The following is a 20,081-nucleotide window of genomic DNA, read 5'->3' as shown; positions in this document are numbered from 1 at the left end:
AGGGAGGAGGAAAATAAGAAGATCAAGGAGCATAATTTTTTCCATCTCCAGAGAAGAAGCAGCAGGAAGAGGAAGAAGGAAGAAGCTTGGTGGCTCAGTGGCTAGCACTGTTATCTTTTAGTGCTGCGGTTCTAGGTTCACAGCTGAATATGGACAAGGTATGCATGGAGTTCACTGTGTTTATTGTTTTTCTCCATCTTCTCCTCCTCTGGAGAAGGGATAAGAAAGAAGAAGTGTGATGGCTCAGATGTTAGCACTGCTGCCTTGCAGTGCTGGAGTTAAAGGTCTAAGGGCAACATCTGGATGGTGTTGTTATGCTCTCTTTCCGTTTGTTCAACTTGTTCTTTTCCACCTCTAGAGCAGAAATCACAGCTGTGGTGGCTGAGCTGTTAGCACTGCTGTAGTTCTAAATTCAAATCTGTCCAAGCGCATCTGGATGGTGTTTTTATGGTCTCTTTGTATTTATTCTTACTGTTCTCCTCTGGAAGAAAAGGGGTAGGTGTTGTGGCTCAGGTATTAGCACTGCTGCTATTATAGGTTCAAATCTGACTGGAGCAACAGTATTTCAATGTCCATACAGATGTTATCCTTGATAGTATTTGAACCTAGGACACCAGTAATGAAAGGTAACAGTGCTAACCACTGAGTCAGGGCTTATTCAGACGACCGTATATCAGCTGGGTATTCACGCCGGCCGATATACCGCATCTCTCTCTGCAGGGGGAGGAGGCTAGAAGAGCCGGGAGCAGTGATCTGAGCTCCCGCCCCCTCTCCGCCCCCCTGCACTATTTGCAATGAGAGGAGGCGGGGCAGGGGCAGAACTAAGTTTCATGAATTAGCCCCGCCCCTGTTCCACCTCCCCTCATTGCAAATAGTGCAGAGGGGTGGAGAGGGGGTGGAGAGTTGGCAGAGAGGAGGCGGGAGCTCAGAGCACTGCTCCGGCTCTTCCAGCCTCCTCCCCCTGCAGAGAGGGACGCCGTATATATCAGCCGGTGTGAATACGCGGCCGATATACAGTCATCTGAATAAGCCCTGATACACACTCATTAGTAAACATGATAATTGGTTTAATTGGGCCATCCTGATTTATGATCGTTTTCTGAAAATTGGGTCAGGCACTCCTGAAACAAATATTTCAATAACCACTCAACACTATCTTTAATCCCCTTAGCACTTTGTTTCATTTGGAGAAGATATTAGTTTCTGCTTATAGCACAATTTGATGTACTGTAGTGAAAGACTGACATGAAAGACTGGTTGGCCAGAAAGTTGTCCAGAGAGAAAATTGTTCACACAGAAAATTGCCCACATGGAAATTTAATTGCCCATATGGACAAAATGACAGTTTATTAAAGAGGTCTAATTACAGCAATAACTCTAGTTTATTAAAAAATCATTGCACGTATGAAGAAATACAAATCTTTACTGCATATTAGCCAATCTCCTAAGTAGTTAAGTTTGTCTTCCACCTGCTGATAGTCCTGCACAGAAGTGGCAACCATCTGATACAGTGCCTCATATTTCCCCTTTTTTATCCCAAGGCGACCTGCCTGTACATTTGAAACAGGTGGTGGTATAATGCATGGCACATTCTTTCTTTTTTTTAACAAAATTAGCTTTATTAAGCAGAACAGTATAAATAATATCTTGCTCCATTGGATGGTATGTTTTCTTAAATGCAGCTTTATAAGTAGAGATGAGCGAACGTACTCGTCCGAGCTTGATACTCGTTCGAGTATTAGCGTGTTCGAGATGCTCGTTACTCGTAATGAGCACCACGCGATGTTCGGGTTACTTTCACTTTCATCTCTGAGACGTTAGCGCGCTTTTCTGGCCAATTGAAAGACAGGGAAGGCATTACAACTTCCCCCTGCGACATTCAAGCCCTATACCACCCCCCTGCAGTGAGTGGCTGGCGAGATCAGGTGTCACCCGAGTATAAAAATCGGCCCCTCCCGCGGCTCGCCACAGATGCGTTCTCACTTAGCTGAGGGAAAGTGCTATCGTGTTGGAGCTGCTGTAGGGAAAGTGTTAGGAGTTATTGTAGGCTTCAAGAACCCCAACGGTCCTTCTTAGGGCCACATCTAACCGTGTGAAGTAGTGTGGAGGCTGCTTTTTGCAGTGTTGCACCTTTTTTTTTTTGGTATATCGGCCGTGCAGAGCATTGCGCCCTGCAGTAATACTCCAGGGACAGAAGTGCTTAGGCAGGGAGAGCGTTAGGAGTTATTGTAGGCTTCAGGAACCCCAACGGTCCTTCTTAGGGCCACATCTAACCGTGTGCAGTAGTGTGGAGGCTGCTTTTTTCAGTGTTGCCCTTTTTTTTTTTTTTTGGTATATCGGCCGTGCAGAGCATTGAGCCCTGCAGTAATACTCCAGGGACAGAAGTGTGGAGGCAGGGACAGAAGACATATATTATTGATTGAATATACGCAGTGGGCCTTTTCTAAAAAATATTGGGCAAAAAATCTATTTGGCCTGCCTGTCACTGTGCTCAGTGTTCTGGGTCCGTGTGTGCTGGGTGTAGTAGTTCTACAAAATCATACGCAGCCAGCTAAGTGTTACAGCAGGCTTGCGCCAAATTATTTCCTGGCTCTGAAATCACCGCTCTGTTGCAGTTAATAACAGTGCAACACTCTGCAGTTCTGTGACACACTCCAGGGACAGAATTGTGGAGGCAGGGACAGAAGACATATATTATTGATTGAATATATGCAGTGGGCCTTTTCTAAAAAATATTGGGCAAAAAATCTATTTGGCCTGCCTGTCACTGTGCTCAGTGTTCTGGGTCCGTGTGTGCTGGGTGTAGTAGTTCTACAAAATCATACGCAGCCAGCTAAGTGTTACAGCAGGCTTGCGCAAAATTATTTCTTGGCGTTCCGTAAACGAACTCAGCCTCCAACCACAGGCCAATAAGCGGCACATTTAATTACAGCGTTCTGTTTCTGCATTACTGGTAATACAGCATGCTGAGGGGTAGGGGTAGGCCTAGAGGACGTGGGCGCGGCCGAGGACGCGGAGGCCCTAGTCCGGGTGTGGGCACAGGCCGAGCTCCTGATCCAGGTGTATTGCAGCCGACTGCTGCGGGATTAGGAGAGAGGCACGTTTCTGGCGTCCCCACATTCATAGCACATTTAATGGGTCCACGCGGTAGACCTTTATTAGAAAATGAGCAGTGTGAGCAGGTCCTGTCGTGGATGGCAGAAAGTGCTTCCAGCAACTTATCGTCCACCCACAGTTCTGCGCCATCCACTGCTGCAACTCAGAATCCTCTGGCTGCTGCTCCTCCTTCCTCCCAGCCTCCTCACTCCATGAAAATGAGACATTCTGAGGAGCGGGCAGACTCCCAGGAACTGTTCTCGGGCCCCTGCTCAGATTGGGCAGCAGTGGTTCCTCTCCCACCAGAGGAGTTTATCGTCACTGATGCCCAACCATTGCAAAGCTCCCGGGGTCCGAGGGATGAGGCTGGGGACTTCCGGCAACTGTCTCAAGACCTTTCAGTGGGTGAGGAGGCCGATGACGATGAGACACAGTTGTCTATCAGTGAGGTAGTAGTAAGGGCATTAAGTCCGAGGGAGGAGCGCACCGAGGATTCTGAGGAAGAGCAGCAGGACAATGAGGTGACTGACCCCACCTGGTTTGCTACGCCTACTGAGGACAGGTCTTCAGAGGGGAAGGCAAGGGCAGCAGCAGGGCAGGTTGCAAGAGGCAGTGCGGTGTCCAGGGGTAGAGGCAGGGCCAGACCGAATAATCCACCAACTGTTTCCCAAAGCGCCCCCTCGCGCCATGCCACCCTGCAGAGGCCGAGGTGCTCAAAGGTCTGGCAGTTTTTCACTGAGAGTGCAGACGACCGACGAACAGTGGTGTGCAACCTTTGTCGCGCCAAGATCAGCCGGGGAGCCACCACCACCAGCCTCACCACAACCAGCATGCGCAGACATATGATGGCCAAGCACCCCACAAGGTGGGACGAAGGCCGTTCACCGCCTCCGGTTTGCACCGCTGCCTCTCCCCCTGTGCCCCAACCTGCCACTGAGATCCAACCCCGCTCTGAGGACACAGGCACTACCGTCTCCTGGCCTGAACCCACACCCTCACCTCCGCTGTCCTCGGCCCCATCCACCAATGTCTCTCAGCGCACCGTCCAGCCGTTGCTAGCGCAAGTGTTTGAGCGCAAGCGCAAGTACGCCGCCACGCACCCGCACGCTCAAGAGTTAAACGTGCACGTAGCCAAATTTATCAGCCTGGAGATGCTGCCGTATAGGGTTGTGGAAACGGAGTCCTTCAAAAGTATGATGGCGGCGGCGGCCCCACGCTACTCAGTTCCCAGTCGCCACTATTTTTCCCGATGTGCCGTCCCAGCCCTGCACGACCATGTCTCCCGCAACATTGTACGCGCCCTCACCAACGCGGTTACTGCCAAGGTCCACTTAACAACGGACACGTGGACAAGCACAGGCGGGCAGGGCCACTATATCTCCCTGACGGCACATTGGGTGAATTTAGTGGAGGCTGGAACAGAGTCAAAGCCTGGGACCGCTCACGTCCTACCCACCCCCAGAATTGCGGGCCACAGCTCGGTGGTGGTATCTGCGGCGGTGTATGCTTCCTCCACTAAACCACCCTCCTCCTCCTCCAACGCAACCTCTGTCTCGCAATCAAGATGTGTCAGCAGCAGCAGCATGTCGCCAGCAGTCGGTGTCGCGCGGCGTGGCAGCACAGCGGTGGGCAAGCGTCAGCAGACCATGCTGAAACTACTCAGCTTAGGAGATAGAAGGCACACGGCCCACGAACTGCTGCAGGGTCTGACAGAGCAGACCGACCGCTGGCTTGCGCCACTGAGCCTCCAACCGGGCATGGTCGTGTGTGACAACGGCCGTAACCTGGTGGCGGCTCTGCAGCTCGGCAGCCTCACGCACGTGCCATGCCTGGCCCACGTCTTTAATTTGGTGGTTCAGCGCTTTCTGAAAAGCTACCCACGCTTGTCAGACCTGCTCGGAAAGGTGCGCCGGCTCTGCGCACATTTCCACAAGTCCCACACGGACGCTGCCACCCTGCGCACCCTGTAATATCGGTTTCATCTGCCAGTGCACCGACTGCTGTGCGACGTGCCGACACGGTGGAACTCTACGCTCCACATGTTGGCCAGGCTCTATGAGCAGTGTAGAGCTATAGTGGAATACCAACTCCAACATGGGCGGTGCAGTGGGAGTCAGCCTCCTCAATTATTTTCAGAAGAGTGGGCCTGGTTGGCAGACATCTGCCAGGTCCTTGGAAAGTTTGAGGAGTCTACCCAGGTGGTGAGCGGCGATGCTGCAATCATTAGCGTCACCATTCCTCTGCTATGCCTCTTGAGAAGTTCCCTGCAAAGCATAAAGGCAGACGCTTTGCGCTCGGAAACAGAGCCGGGGGAAGACAGTATGTCGCTGGATAGTCAGAGCACCCTCCTGTCTATATCTCAGCACGGTGAGGAGGAGGAGGAGGAAGATGAGGAGGAGGGGGAAGAGACAGCTTGGCCCACTGGTGAGGGTACACATGCTGCTGGCCTATCATCCTTTCAGCGTGTATGGCCTGAGGAGGAAGAGGAGGAGGATCCTGAAAGTGATCTTCCTAGTGAGGACAGTCATGTGTTGCGTACAGGTACCCAGGCACACATGGCTGACTTCATGTTAGGATGTCTTTCTCGTGACCCTCGCGTTACACGCATTCTGGCCACTACGGATTACTGGGTGTACACACTGCTCGACCCACGGTATAAGGAGAACCTTTCCACTCTCATACCCGAAGAGGAAACGGGTTCGAGAGTGTTGCTATACCACAGGACCCTGGCGGACAAACTGATGGTAAAATTCCCATCCGACAGCGCTAGTGGCCGAAGGCGCAGTTCCGAGGGCCAGGTAGCAGGGGAGGCGCGGAGATCAGGCAGCATGTACAGCACAGGCAGGGCAACACTCTTTAAGGCCCTTGACATCTTTATGGCTCCCCAGCAAGACTGTGTCAACGCTCCCCAGTCACGGCTGAGTCGGCGGGAGCACTGTAAAAGGATGGTGAGGGAGTACGTAGCCGATCGCACGACCGTCCTCCGTGACGCCTCTGCCCCCTACAACTACTGGGTGTCGAAGCTGGACACGTGGCCTGAACTCGCGCTGTATGCCCTGGAGGTGCTTGCTTGTCCTGCGGCTAGCGTCTTGTCAGAGAGGGTGTTTAGTGCGGCTGGGGGAATCATCACAGATAAGCGTACCCACCTGTCAACCGACAGTGCCGACAGGCTAACACTCATAAAGATGAACAAAGCCTGGATTTCACCAGACTTCTCTTCTCCACCAGCGGACAGCAGCGATACCTAAGCAATACGTAGGCTGCACCCGCGGATGGAAGCATCGTTCTGTATGCCCATCAAAAATGGGGACCTTTTCGCTTCATCAATCTGTGTATAATATTCCTCCTCCTCCTCCTGCTCCTCCTCCTGAAACCTCACATAATCACGCCGAACGGGCAATTTTTCTTTGGCCCACAAGGCTCAGTCATATAATTTTTCTAAACAATTTTTATACGTTTCAATGCTCATTAAAGCGTTGAAACTTTCACCTCAACCCATTTTTATTTTAACTGGGCTGCCTCCTGGCCTAGTTACCAATTAAGCCACATTAACCAAAGCGATTAATGGGTTTCACCTGCCCTCTTGGTTGGGCATGGGCAATTTTTCAGAGGTACATTAGTACTGTTGATACACCAATTTTTGGGGGCCCTCGCCTACAGTGTAATCAAATTAATTTTTAGCCCACCTGCATTACAGCTGACGTTACATCAGCTGTGTTGGGCACTGCAATGGGATGTATTTATGTACCGCCGGTGGCTTCCTGGCACCCATCCATGCTGTGGGTCCACAGGGAGTTGTAAATGCATCTGTGTCTACTTCTAAAGAACCCCAGTCTGACTGGGGCATGCAGTGTGGGCCGAAGCCCACCTGCATTAAACATGACATTATTACCTCAGCTGTGATGGGCAATGCAATGGGATATTTTTATGTACCGCCGGTGGGTTCCAGGGAGCCACCCATGCTGTGGGTCCACACGGAGTTGTAACTACATGTGTCCACTTCTAAAGAATCCCAGTCTGACTGGGGCATGCAGTGTGGGCCGAAGCCCACCTGCATTTCATCTGATGTTAGCTCTGCTGTCCAGGGCACTGCAATGGGATACATTTATGTACAGCGGGTGGGTTCCAGGGAGCCCACCCATGCTGTGGGTGCACACAGAATTCCCATTGCGGAGTTGGGGATTCCCAGTTGTACCTGCCTGTGACTATTTATAAAAAACCGCGGTCTGACTGGGGCATGCAGACACCTTGACAGAATGAATAGTGTGTGGCACATAGGTTCCCCATTGCTATGCCCACGTGTGCAGCTCCAGATGGAGGTGGCACAGGATTGGATTTCTCATTGCTTCTGTACAGCATTGTGGGCTATCGCCCCGCCCCTTTTAAAGAGGGTCGCTGCCTAGCCGTGCCAACCCTCTGCAGTGTGTGCCTGCGGTTCCTCCTCATGGCAGACGCACTTATAAATAGACATAAGGGTGGCGTGGCATGAGGGCAGCTGAAGGCTGGGCAGGGACAGTTTGGTGTGCGCTGTGGACACTGGGTCGTGGGGGGGGGGGGTGGTTGGTCAGCATGTAACCCAGGAGAAGTGGCAGCGGAGTGTCATGCAGGCAGTGATTGTGCTTTGTTGGAGGTAGTGTGGTGCTTAGCTAAGGTATGCATTGCTAATGAGGGCTTTTCAGAAGTAAAAGTTGTTGGGGGGGGGGCCCACTCTTGCCGCTATTGTGGCTTAATAGTGGGACCTGTGAACTTGAGATGCAGCCCAACATGTTGCCCCTCGCCTGCCTTATCCGTTGCTGTGTCGTTCCCATCACTTTCTTGAATTGCCCAGATTTTCACAAATGAAAACCTTAGCGAGCATCGGCGATATACAAAAATGCTCGGGTCGCCCATTGACTTCAATGGGGTTCGTTATTCGAAACGAACCCTCGAGCATCGCGAAAAGTTCGTCTCGAGTAACGAGCACCCGAGCATTTTGGTGCTCGCTCATCTCTATTTATAAGACATTCTTAAGAAGACAGTAATCAATCACTCATCACCAATTATTCTATATGTACTATTTACCTGTTGCTCTTCACTGGCTTAATAACACTTTAACTGGAAGTCACACTTACACTATGTCCCACTCTCAGACCTGCAAGACACTTCGACCCACAAGACATCTTAGTTGTCATGCTTCATGCTATCATCACGCTATCATACATTGTCCAAGGAAACATATATATTAACTTTGTGAGGCCTCACACTATACCATGGTGCCATTACTATACTCTGCATGCTAACATCTCAGTGTCCACCGCACCCTGGCCAGGAATTTTACTTATAACCATCCCAGAAGAATTTGAACATTTACAAGCACCGACATCTATTCATGGAGTATCACCATCTCACAGACTGGAAACTTCAAGTAAACTCACTTTAGTTCTATTAGTAATAGCCTTTGGTTGTGTTGGATCTTCCTCTTGTGGCCAAAGCTGATATTATAGTGTGCATTAGTGTAGCTCAGTCCTAGATGCCACTGAGTGGCTGACAGAGGCAATGGACAGAACTTCACTCCAGAGCTCAGTACCTGCAATCAGACCTGCTGTAATTCAGAAGAGGGGAGCAGTGTACTGCTCACCCCTCTTACATATTAGTCAGGGTTCATTTCTGGGAAACCAGGTTCCTCTGCAATCCATCAAATAGAAACCACACACTGGGAGACTGCAGTGTAATAGGCAATTAAGTGAATTGTGAAATCTCACACAACAGTTTGTAGTTTTTGGTGACTGTTAGAGGGCTGCGTCATGATGATTTCGTACTGTTATGGGAAACTGAGAATCTCTACCAGCTGCATCATGAGTGTATGTAGAAAGGAAGCATGTGAGCACCTCATTATAGCTGTCTTCATCTGGAAATGTGGCAGCAAGCTTATCAAAAACACATCTCACATCTTCAATTGGCACAAAAGTTAATGCAGAAAGAGACTTTGGGGTACTTTTTAAAGTTATTTAACTTCATAATCAATCCTCAAGCCAACCATTTTCTGATATGACTGACACAAATGAAAATAACATTGTTTGAACTCAGCATGTTGAAAGGTAATCCTCACTGCAGTCATACAAGCCTTCTCAAAATTGACTAAAACCCGAGGTGCTGGATTTGCAATCAATAATTTATTGTTTCAAACATTCTCTTATAGGTGTTCATGTCCTTTCTTTGTAGCAAAATGTACAGATATGGTGGATATGAATTACCCACCTTGGTGGATATGAATGCCACATGTAGAGCTAGTAAAAAACATTGGACACTTTGAGACACTCTGGCGAGAGCGATGTCAGGATGTGATTGACACCCCGATATCGCTTTCACAATCCTTCTGAAGCCCTGAATGCGAGGCTTTTCTGTAGGGAACAGCCTTCCATCACAGCAGGGCTGAAGGAAACTCCTGCTGTGGCTTCACACAGGCGCATTTGCACACTCAATATGCAGAGAATAGAATCCACTGATTTCAGTACACCCAATCTAGACACCTTCATGCAATTATGCATCAAAATGTCTTTTTTTTTTTCATATAAAACATGCATAAAAATTGATGGAGTCTGGCTTTGCTTTTTATTCCCGGTCATTGTTACAAGGCATGTATAAAAAGTTTAACTTTGGCTTGAAGGAATGCTGCCTTCCAATAGGTGGCACTGTGGAGGTTTTATTCCATCTCCCTTATTTACATATTACCCAGAGGAGCAAGCATGGCTATTTGAGTTTCCTCACCCATCGTCCAGGTGCTCTCCCTAAGGAGAAAAGGTAGCGTTTCTGACCCTCATCCCAGGCCTCTCACTAGTAAAGCCAGACTCCTACTGCACACTGATGAAGGGCAAAAACCCTGAAACAGCTGTATGTACATGGAGTCTGGTTTTGTTTTTTGTTCTTGGTCATTGTTAAAAGGCTTGTAAAAAGCCTGACTTTGGCTTGAAGGAATGCTGCCTTCCAGTAGGTGGCACTGTGGAGGTTTTATTCCATCTCTCTTATTTAAAAATTGGTATTAACAGCTATACGTATGACCCAAGCAGAAAGTTATATCTATCAAACCTTCTAAAGACAAAAGCTGGGGGGCGGAGCCTGACCGCGAAGTGAGATGGCCGCATGTTAGAGCTGCTCCGTCGCTGAGGCAGCAGAGAAGACACCCCACTGCAGCTATCATTAGCAAAGATGGGCAAACCGACGAAGGAGAGAAGCGGAGAGTCCTCAGGAACACCTAAACCGCCCCAGGGACAAGCGGACCTACAAAAATACCTCAGAGAAAGGGCCGCCCGTTCTCCCCGCGCTCCAGGCAAAATGGCGCCGGCAGCCGAGCTGACCCCGCAGGCTACAAGAGGGGGTGAGTCATCCTCAGAGAGAGAAGAAGAACAGGGGGTCTCTAGGAGCTTCATGCGAGACCTTATAGCCAGAGCCATGAGCCCCGTTCTAGCAGACCTCACAGTTATAAAAGAGGAAGTCAGGCACATGGGCAGAAGAGTAGAGGACCTGGAGGGGGCAGCTGCAGTCATTACCTCACACTCCCTTGAAATAGCACAGGTTCTCCAAGCACAGCACCAGCAGTTAAATAGGGCTTTGTTACAGCAGGAAGACTTGGAAAACCGCAGCCGCCGCAGTAATGTACGCATCAAGGGGGTCCCTGAATCCTGGGCGGCGGAGGCCCTCCATAAGGTGGTCATGGAGATATTTTCTACACTTCTGGGCGCGGATAGAGCGGCTAACATTACTGTGGAGCGGGTACACAGAGCACTACGCCCACCACCAGCGACAGGAGACCCGCCAAGGGACTTAATTTGCAAGCTGCTAGCATACCCAGAGGCTATCACTATACTAGAAGCTGCTGGAAACTAGAGAGGCTTGCGTCACGAGGGAGCAGAAATTCAAATTTATCAGGATCTCTCCCCTACAACGTTGGCAAAACGTATAATCCTAAGACCCCTGCTGGACGCCCTGAAGGCGAAAAATATCAGGTATGCCTGGCTATTCCCCTTTGGTCTGGGGGTGACCCACAGGAGAAAAAGAATTAACATCAGGACTCCCGACGACCTACGCAACAGCTGGCAATTACTACACCTTGAACCCATAGACATTCCTAACTGTCTCCCCTTGCCTGACTTTCCCTCCCTCCCTCGTTTGCCGACCGCAGAGAACTGGAGTGTAGTAACCCACTCAAAATCACCTAAGAATAAAATGAAGAAAAAATCAAGAGAGGAGGTCACCGAGATGGATACCTGAGGGATATGTCCGGAGCATGACCCCCATCCTTCTCTGAGTTTAAACGGAGCCCAGCGAAGAAAGAAGGCTGCAGTTTGAGCACGCTCATGAAAAACTTTTGACCTACTGAGAAGGAAATATATATATATCCTTGTAGGTAGAAAAGAAAACACTGGAATATATACATTTATATAGATATAGTTATGTGCCTTTCTTTTTATATGTATACTAACTTTATTCTCATATGTACTAACTCTATGAAAAACTTAATACTTCGCCTTATATCAGATATTCCAAAAGTTTGCAAGGCAGAGAGAGATGTTTCCAGAAATTCAGAGATGATACAGAACCGAACACAAAGGCCACGTACTTGGCTGTTTTCCCAGAAGCACCATATCTAGATAACGACTGTTCAACTACGTATATGATCATCAGTGTCTCAGACGGAAATCCGGACTTCCCATATATGGTTATGCGGTGAATTTGAGCCAATGAGCCCATCACCCATTCCTAGTGATGAGACCAAAGGGTATAAGATCTCATGTATTCTGTAATAAAGCGCGCAGTCATGTCCCCGTGTGAGGAACTATACCAGACCTCCGTGTGTGGTGTCTCTTCTTTACCGCCGGCAGCGGGGCATTGGGGTGGGCCTGATTGGTGCTGTACGCAGAAATTACCCTGGCAATGGCGCCCAACGAAAGGTGGAGCGGTAAAACCGGAGCCTACAGCGCAGTCCACCCGGATCCACGCCACGGGGAAGCCGTCCTGCTGCAAACCGAGCCTGATCAACTCAAAGAACTCCAGGTAAGACCAGCATATATTTATGTTGTGTTTTACACTGCGAGTCTTGCAGCGGGAGGGACTATCTGTGTTTTGTGACCGGACGGGTTGGGTTAAGAGTTCTACACGGTAACTCGTGGGCTTCGGGTTTGCCATCACGGACCACTGACCGTGATATGCGCACCAATCGCTCACCCAGGGACTAGTCATTAGTCTATTTGTACTTTGAAGTCCGTAGTGTTTTAACGATAGTAAAGGTTGTTTGTTGTATCTGCAGAATTTTTTTTTCTCTTACTTTTCATTTTGTCTCATAGAAGAAGGGACCCTCGATTTTAGTTTAGTTAGTTGTTAATGGTTTAGCTGAGGAGGAGATGCACTCTATGAGATAGATCTCATAGAAGAAGGGATCCTCGATTTTTAGTTGTTGATAGTTTAGCTGAGGAGGAGACGCACTCTATGAGACTGGTTCCATAGAAGAAGATGCCTTCGGTTGTTTTGCCAGTATATAAGGGGCTAACAATTCGGGTCAGAAGGATGCACTCTATGGACCGTGTTATTATTATTATTGTTGTTGTTGTTCTAATATGCGTAAGATCTTATTAAAGAAGACAGAGCCCCTTACGGGCTGCCGCCGTGCGGATCAATTGATGGAGGAGAGACAGTAGGAGAGACAAGGGTCCAAATCTGTAAAATGTAAGAAAACTTATGAAAATGTGTGACATCGACCCGCACGGTAGATTACAGCATGGTGTCTGGGAGGAGGTCTTTAGGACCAAGAAGCGTGCCTTGAAAGACCAAGGTTTGCTAGAAAGTGCTGGAGTGAGGAGAGAGAGACAGTCAGAGAAAGTTAAGTATGTACACATTATTTGTTTAAGAAAGTATCCGTAAGTGAAATGTTGGAAAGTACAGTAAGTGATCTAGAGGGTGTCGGGAGAGTGTCTATTGAAGGTTACATTGGCAGTTAGGTAGGGAGAGAAGTATGGGAAACAAGCAAAGTCGAGAAGAAAGTTACAAAGCATGTGATTTGTTGGCAGAGAGAGAGAGGAAAAGGTGTATAATACTAGATAGATAATAGATATAGATGTATGTGTATATATGTATATATATGTGTGCAAATGGTTAACTGAGCTTGCTTTTAGTGTGAGAAGGATTGTTTACTTAAAGCTGCAGCTTGTGTCTAGTTTTCAAGGTCAAGCGATAACAAAGCAGAGAGAATGAAATACTGACCCTTGCTTAAAATGAATTGAAATGAATTTAATTAATTATACTGTCTTACAAGGCAGGAAATATAGCAATTTCTAAGGTATATTCTTACTGGGTTCTGAGGTCACAAATGGAGACGTCTTGGTCTCTTTCATACAGGTGTAAGCTGTCAGAAGGTCCCAGCATATGTGTTATTTATGAGTTCAAATGCAGGGAATAGTTAAACTAAAACAACTTTGTCGGTGAATGCATATTCGTAGAGAGATAACAGCTATTTTGCAAAGGTGGGGGCTTTCAGAATTCACTCTAAGCTCAGGGTCACAGAAACTAAAATACTTCAGCGTTTAATATAGCATATAATAGCTTCAGTAAATCAGAAAGATAGAATGTCTCAGTCACTCAGCAAATTTTTTTTCACATAATTTGTCAAAAATAGCGCTCATTCACAATCTCATCTCAATAGAATCATGTACTTTATAACATTATAGCACTCACCTCGATGTTTTTCAACTGATGTATGTTTGTTTGTCAGATTTTTTTTTGTCTGTGTATCTGTGTGTGCTGGTGCACCTTCGGTGGGGGGTGACGGAGCGGACTTGAGGGCATGGATGGATGAGAGTTAGTGACCCGTGTTCGGGCTGTGGTGAGTGTGGAATGTGTGATGCAGATATTGACTAGGGATGGAGGTCCACCCCATGCATGGGACTTTGCTTGGTTGTGGTGTGGATGCTTAGACTGTAGAGCTTAAATGAAGCTGTGAAAAAAGACGCAAGCAGCCAATATCGAAGGGGTGGAGCTAGATGATGTAAAAGTACGTAATGTGGGTCATCCCTCTTGTCCACAAGGGAGGGGGTGAGGATCTTGAGCAGCTAGTAAAAGTTTTTTTTGTTTTTTTTTCTCTCTCAAATTTGATAAGACATTGCAGGCAGGATCAGACTAATAATGAATTTGCTTAAAGGATATCACATTTCCAATATTAATAGGTGTTTGTAGATTATTCTGCCCTGATGTAACTCATGTCTCTGTTATTGGTGCTGACATCTTACAGGCCTTATTTGCATCCATCAAATCTTTTTATAATGTTCTACTACTTTGAACCGGCTACTCTTGTTCCAATTGAGTACCCTGGTTCAAAGGGGGGGAGGAGAAGGCATAGGTGATCTAGGTATTGCAAATCAGCCATTTTTAAAAAAATTTCCCAACAAGATTCTGATATTTTTGAAATAAAATACCAGCCTGATTGTCTAGCAGTGATGCAACAAGAAAATTTAAGTTTTAAAAAGTTACTGAAAGCCCCTGTTAACAATGCATATTTTGAGTTGTTTTTTATAGATGGTACCAGGGTGATGGACGACTCCACACTGGATATGCAGTGGTTACACAACAAGATGTCCTAAAAGCAGAATGCCTCCGCATGTCGCAGCACAAGAAGCGGAACTAAAAAGGCCCTCACTGAGGCGTGTAGAGTGGTAGAAGGTAAGACGGCAAACATTTACACTGACTCCCGGTATGCATTTGGCATAGCTCATGATTACGGCCCAACATGGAAGGCCAGACAGTTTTTTACCTCAGCAGGACAGCCAATTAAGAATGATGCAGCGGTGCAGAGCCTCATGGAGACCCTACTTCTACCTAACAAAGTGGAAAGCTCACACCAATTCCTACACCGGAGAAACAAGAGGCAACGCCATCACAGACCACACAGCAAAGGCAGCGGCCCTCAAGCCGTGCAAGAAAGAAGAAAAGAAGAATTTAACAATAACTTTGGACTTTGACTAAACTTTGGACATTGACTAACAACTTTGGACTTTGATAAAAACTTTGGACTTTGATATACTAAAGACTTTACAGTTACAAGCCAGCAAGGAAGAAAAGGAAAAATGGACTAAAAAGGGACGGCATATGGTGAACAGTCAACAGCACTTGCCTACCACGGTCCCTGTGCCCCATGATGGCCCAGCTGATGCACCAAAAGACGCACCTCTCAAAGCAGCAATGATGTCAACGCTTGAACGAGGACGGGTTGCTCCTGGGTTTTCTGTAGCTGCTGCATCATTTGTCCAATTTTGCATGATCTTTGCCATAAGCAACAGGGCAGAAGTAAATTTGCCACATAACACTTGCCGGGGCCACTCTACCCATTTCAGAGATTGCAAATTGGCTACACTCAGCTCCCACCTGTTGGGAAGTATGAATATGTGCTTGTTGTTGTTGATTTCTTTTCAGGTTAAAGACCTACCCTGGTACCAAAGTAAATAAGCAGGTAACCGCACAGAAGCTCATGAATGAGGTAATCCGCAGATACGAGGCACCGGAAGGTATTGAGTCAAACAAAGGTACACACTTCACAGGTGAAATAATGCAACACATCATGTCTGCTTTGGGTATATTCCAGGCTTTTCACACACCCTACCGTCCTCGGAGTAGTGGGAAAGTAGATACAAAAGGCAATGAAGAAAACGGGCAAATCTTGAATTGAGTGTCTTCCATTAGTTCTTTTCCAGGAGGATACATGCCAAAGTAGCTGAGTTTGGGGAATGATTTTCTTGTTAATTTTGTCATAGGCCTCTCCAAGGAATTGTCAATAATGCATTCTGCAGTCTCTGCTTTCTCCCAGGTCCTACAGATGAGTGTCACAATCTGAAACCAGGTGACAGGGTCTATGTAAAAGAGTTTGAGCGAGAAACCCGGTTTGAATGTCCCTACCAGATGTTGCTCGCCACCCCAACTGCAGTCAAGCTCAAAGGAAAGCCCACTTGGATCCACACTTCGCACTGAAAGAACTCATGATCCTGCATATCCTTTACATGCTATAATGTGGTACAATTCCTCTAACACACACCTTTGACTACTGTACACTAGCCCCCTGTTTCAGAACAAATTAATACAATCAAATTTGCAATATGAAGGCTACACTCAGTGAGAATCCAACACCGCATTGTGCTAAGAGAGAAGTTGACGCTCCAGGTGGTAACTTTGATCCACATGTATACATAGATGCAATAGGAGTGCCAAGGGGGGTGCGAGATTAATTTAATTCTAGAGATCAGGTTAAAGCAGGTTATGAGTCCTTATTTGCTATTGTCACTGTTAATAATAATGTAGATTGGATGAATTATATCTATTAAAATCAGCAGAGATTTGTAAACTACACCAGGGATGCTTTTGCAAGGGTTAGCTAACCAGTTAGGGCCCACTGCATCCATGGCCCTAGAGTGGCCCTGGATATGATTTTAGCAGAAAGAAGTGGGGTATGTAATTTCCTGTATGTGTATTATCCCTTTGATCAAAAAGAGTATGAGTAAGGGACTGGATAATGTGACACCAAAATTTCCCTTGTTTGAAAAAAGATGAAGAGCCAGTTCCGATAATGCCAACCACGTACGTTACCAGAAGAATGGAGAAATGTACTAGTACCGCGCCTGCACCGATCTCCTAAGAGGGATTGTCAGTGGAATTCCCATTTGCCTAGGGATAGTGCAGAAGACCATAGGTTCCAGCGAGGGCGCACTCTGCGGGGTGTTAACTTGTACAGATAGAGGGTATGGATGCCCGGAAATAAGCCCAGGGAATCCATGGCCTCCTTCTGAGGTGAGGTAGGGATCCCCCCTCCTAGGAGTAGGGCCTTACGGGCAGTGGGGAAACCCTGACGCAAGGGAGAGGCGACCGAGGAAGAGTGCAAGGTCTGGTGCTTGATCTCCGTATTAAGTTTTTAGGGGGGTTTGAGAAGCAAATATATATATATATATATATCCTTGTAGGTAGAAAATAAAACACTGGAATATATACATTTATATAGATATAGTAATGTGCCTTTCTTTTTATATGTATACTAACTTTATTCTCATATGTACTAACTCTATGAAAAACTTAATACTTCGCCTTATATCAGATATTCCAAAAGTTTGCAAGGCTGAAAGAGATGTTTCCAGAAATTCAGAGATGATACAGAACCGAACACGAAGGCCACATACTTGGCTGTTTTCCCAGAAGCGCCATATCTAGATAACGACTGTTCAACTACGTATATGATCATCAGTGTCTCAGACGGAAATCCGGACTTCCCATATATGGTTATGCGGTGAATTTGAGCCAATGAGCCCATTACCCATTCCTAGTGATGAGACCAAAGGGTATAAGATCTCATGTATTCTGTAATAAAGCGCGCAGTCATGTCCCCGTGTGAGGAACTATACCAGACCTCCGTGTGTGGTGTCTCTTCTTTACCGCCGGCAGCGGGGCATTGGGGTGGGCCTGATTGGTGCTGTACGCAGAAATTACCCTGACACTACCCAGGATTGTCTGGCGAGAAAAGAGACTGTGTTCTTCTTTCTATCCCCTCGTTCCACTGAGGCGCTTGGGACTACCTGGTTGTCCACGTTTGGTTTTTTGAACTGCCCTTATTGATAAGGGGTGTCTGTCTGCCTCATCCGGATCAGGCACATAGGTTTTAATACCTGACAAGTTTTTTCTGTTTTACACTACCTCCTAAGAACGGACGTACATAGGTCTCACGCAGATTGCGTCCGTCTCTCACTTGCACAGTGAGAGAAAAGCTTATTGTAACAAATTCGTCTTGTCTTGTTGTCTTGTCTAACCCTACCCCCTTGCCTCCCTGTCCCATCCTTCTTCCCTATAAGTCTAACCTGTTTTACAGGGACACCCAACCTCCATTTGAGCCTCCTCACCTCATCGCACCACTCAGGTACGAGTATAACGCACAACCTCTGCTAAGCCCCGCCTGGACCTATAGAAGCGGATCGGAAGTAAGAGGAACAACAGGGTCTACAGCATCAGAAGTCTCCCGCATCCCTAAACCTGAAGTAGAACTCGCAGACCCTTACTCTCTCAATTTCTCTTTCAGTGACACGACATCTTCTCTGTTTGACCTCGCACATGGACGCGCTGAGATGTACATCCTTCAACATCCGGGGGCTCAACACGCCGCGGAAAAGGTACGAAGTGTCCCAGTTACTGAAAAAATATAATTCAAAAATAGTACTCCTTCAGGAGACCCATTTTAAGGGGGGTAAACACTTCACCATGCCCGGCAAGCAGTTCACACAGGCCTTCCACAACTCCCACCCTTCTTCAGCCTCCAAAGGGGTATCAATCCTCTTACATAAGTTGGTAAACTTCACCCTTTCAGCGGAATACTCCGATCATGAAGGCAGAGCCTTATTCCTGAAGGGCTCCATTAATGGAGTCAAATTAACTATAGCAAATCTATATGCCCCCAATACCCATCAAACGGATTGGCTCCATAAACAGATCGCTACTCTTAAAGAGTTCGCCAATGGGGAAATCTTATTAGGAGGAGATTGGAATATAACCTTAAACCCCCTCCTAGATTCCTCTAGGGGTAAATCCCAGGTCTCACAGGGACGCATCAGCAAGGTTATCAGAGCAGTAGCGGACCTTGGTTTGGTGGATGTCTGGCGCACATTGTACCTCCTGAATAGGGATTACACCCACTTCTCACAACAATATAATTCTTTCCAACGGTTAGACTATCTCTTCACCTCCTCAACCCTCCTCCCGCAGGTAACGCGAGCTAAAATAGATGTGATTTCTATATCGGACCACGCACCTATCCATATAGACATTAGAATCGCAAGTGGGGGCCCGGGAGAATGGACCTGGCGTCTAAATAACTCCCTAGTAGATAGGGAAGAAGATAGACAAAAGCTCACTGAACTCCTAGAGGAATACTTCCAGTTGAATGGTGAGAATGACCTCGGAGCGCCTATGATCTGGGAGGCCCATAAGGCCTATATGAGAGGAATCTTCATCGCCCTGGGCTCTAAGCGTAAGAAGCAGCAAAACAAAGAGATAGACACACTACTCTCTCAAATCGCGAAACTCGAAAAAATTGCCAAACTCTCATTAGTTAAAAGTAACCTGGATGACCTAACAGAAAAGCGCAGGGAGTTGAACCGGCTATTACAATCCAGATTTAACAGGAAACACCTTTTTCTCAAGCAGACAGTATACATACAGGGGAACAAAGGAAGCAAGTATATGACGACACTCCTTAAAAAAGCCAAAACTAGAAATCAGATTAGTGCAATAAAAGACCACTCGGGTAAAGTAATGACATCATCCCTGGAGATAGCCAAAGTATTCCATGCCTTCTACAACAAACTATATAATTTGAAAGAACAACCAACCCCATCAGAACAAGCCATACAAATAAGTTAGATAAATGCCTTCCTAGGGACACTAGACCTTCCTAAACTAAGCGAGACAGACGCACAAACCCTCCTGACGCCTGCTACGGACAAAGAGGTAGAAGACATTTTAACATCTACTCCATCAGGCAAAAGCCCTGGTCCTGATGGCTTCTCGGATATATACTTCAAAACCTTTAAATTAACACTCATCCCACGACTAAAGGACCTCTTTAACGCACTTTTACAAGGGGGGGACATTTCCCAAACAAGCTCTAGAAGCTCACATCTCTTTCATACAGAAGGGGGACAAAGACCCAGAAAACTGTGCAAATTACAGACCAATTTCTCTTATCAATATAGATGTGAAATTATGGGCAACATTTCTGGTTAAAAGAATAGAGGATCATATCCCTAAGCTGGTACACAAGGAACAGGCAGGCTTTATTAAAGGGAGGGAGGGTAAAGATAACGCCCACAGACTCCTACACGCAATCAAGTTCGCTCAAACGCATAAAATTCCCACAGTTCTGATAAGTACAGACGCAGAAAAAGCGTTTGATCGCGTTAATTGGACATATCTAGAGAGGGTGCTCCTTAACTTTA

The sequence above is a fragment of the Eleutherodactylus coqui genome, chromosome 4 (genome assembly GCF_035609145.1).
Source record: "Eleutherodactylus coqui strain aEleCoq1 chromosome 4, aEleCoq1.hap1, whole genome shotgun sequence".
NCBI lineage: Eukaryota > Metazoa > Chordata > Amphibia > Anura > Eleutherodactylidae > Eleutherodactylus > Eleutherodactylus coqui.
The sequence above is the reverse complement of the archived record's forward strand: the minus strand, read 5'-3'. Positions refer to the sequence as shown.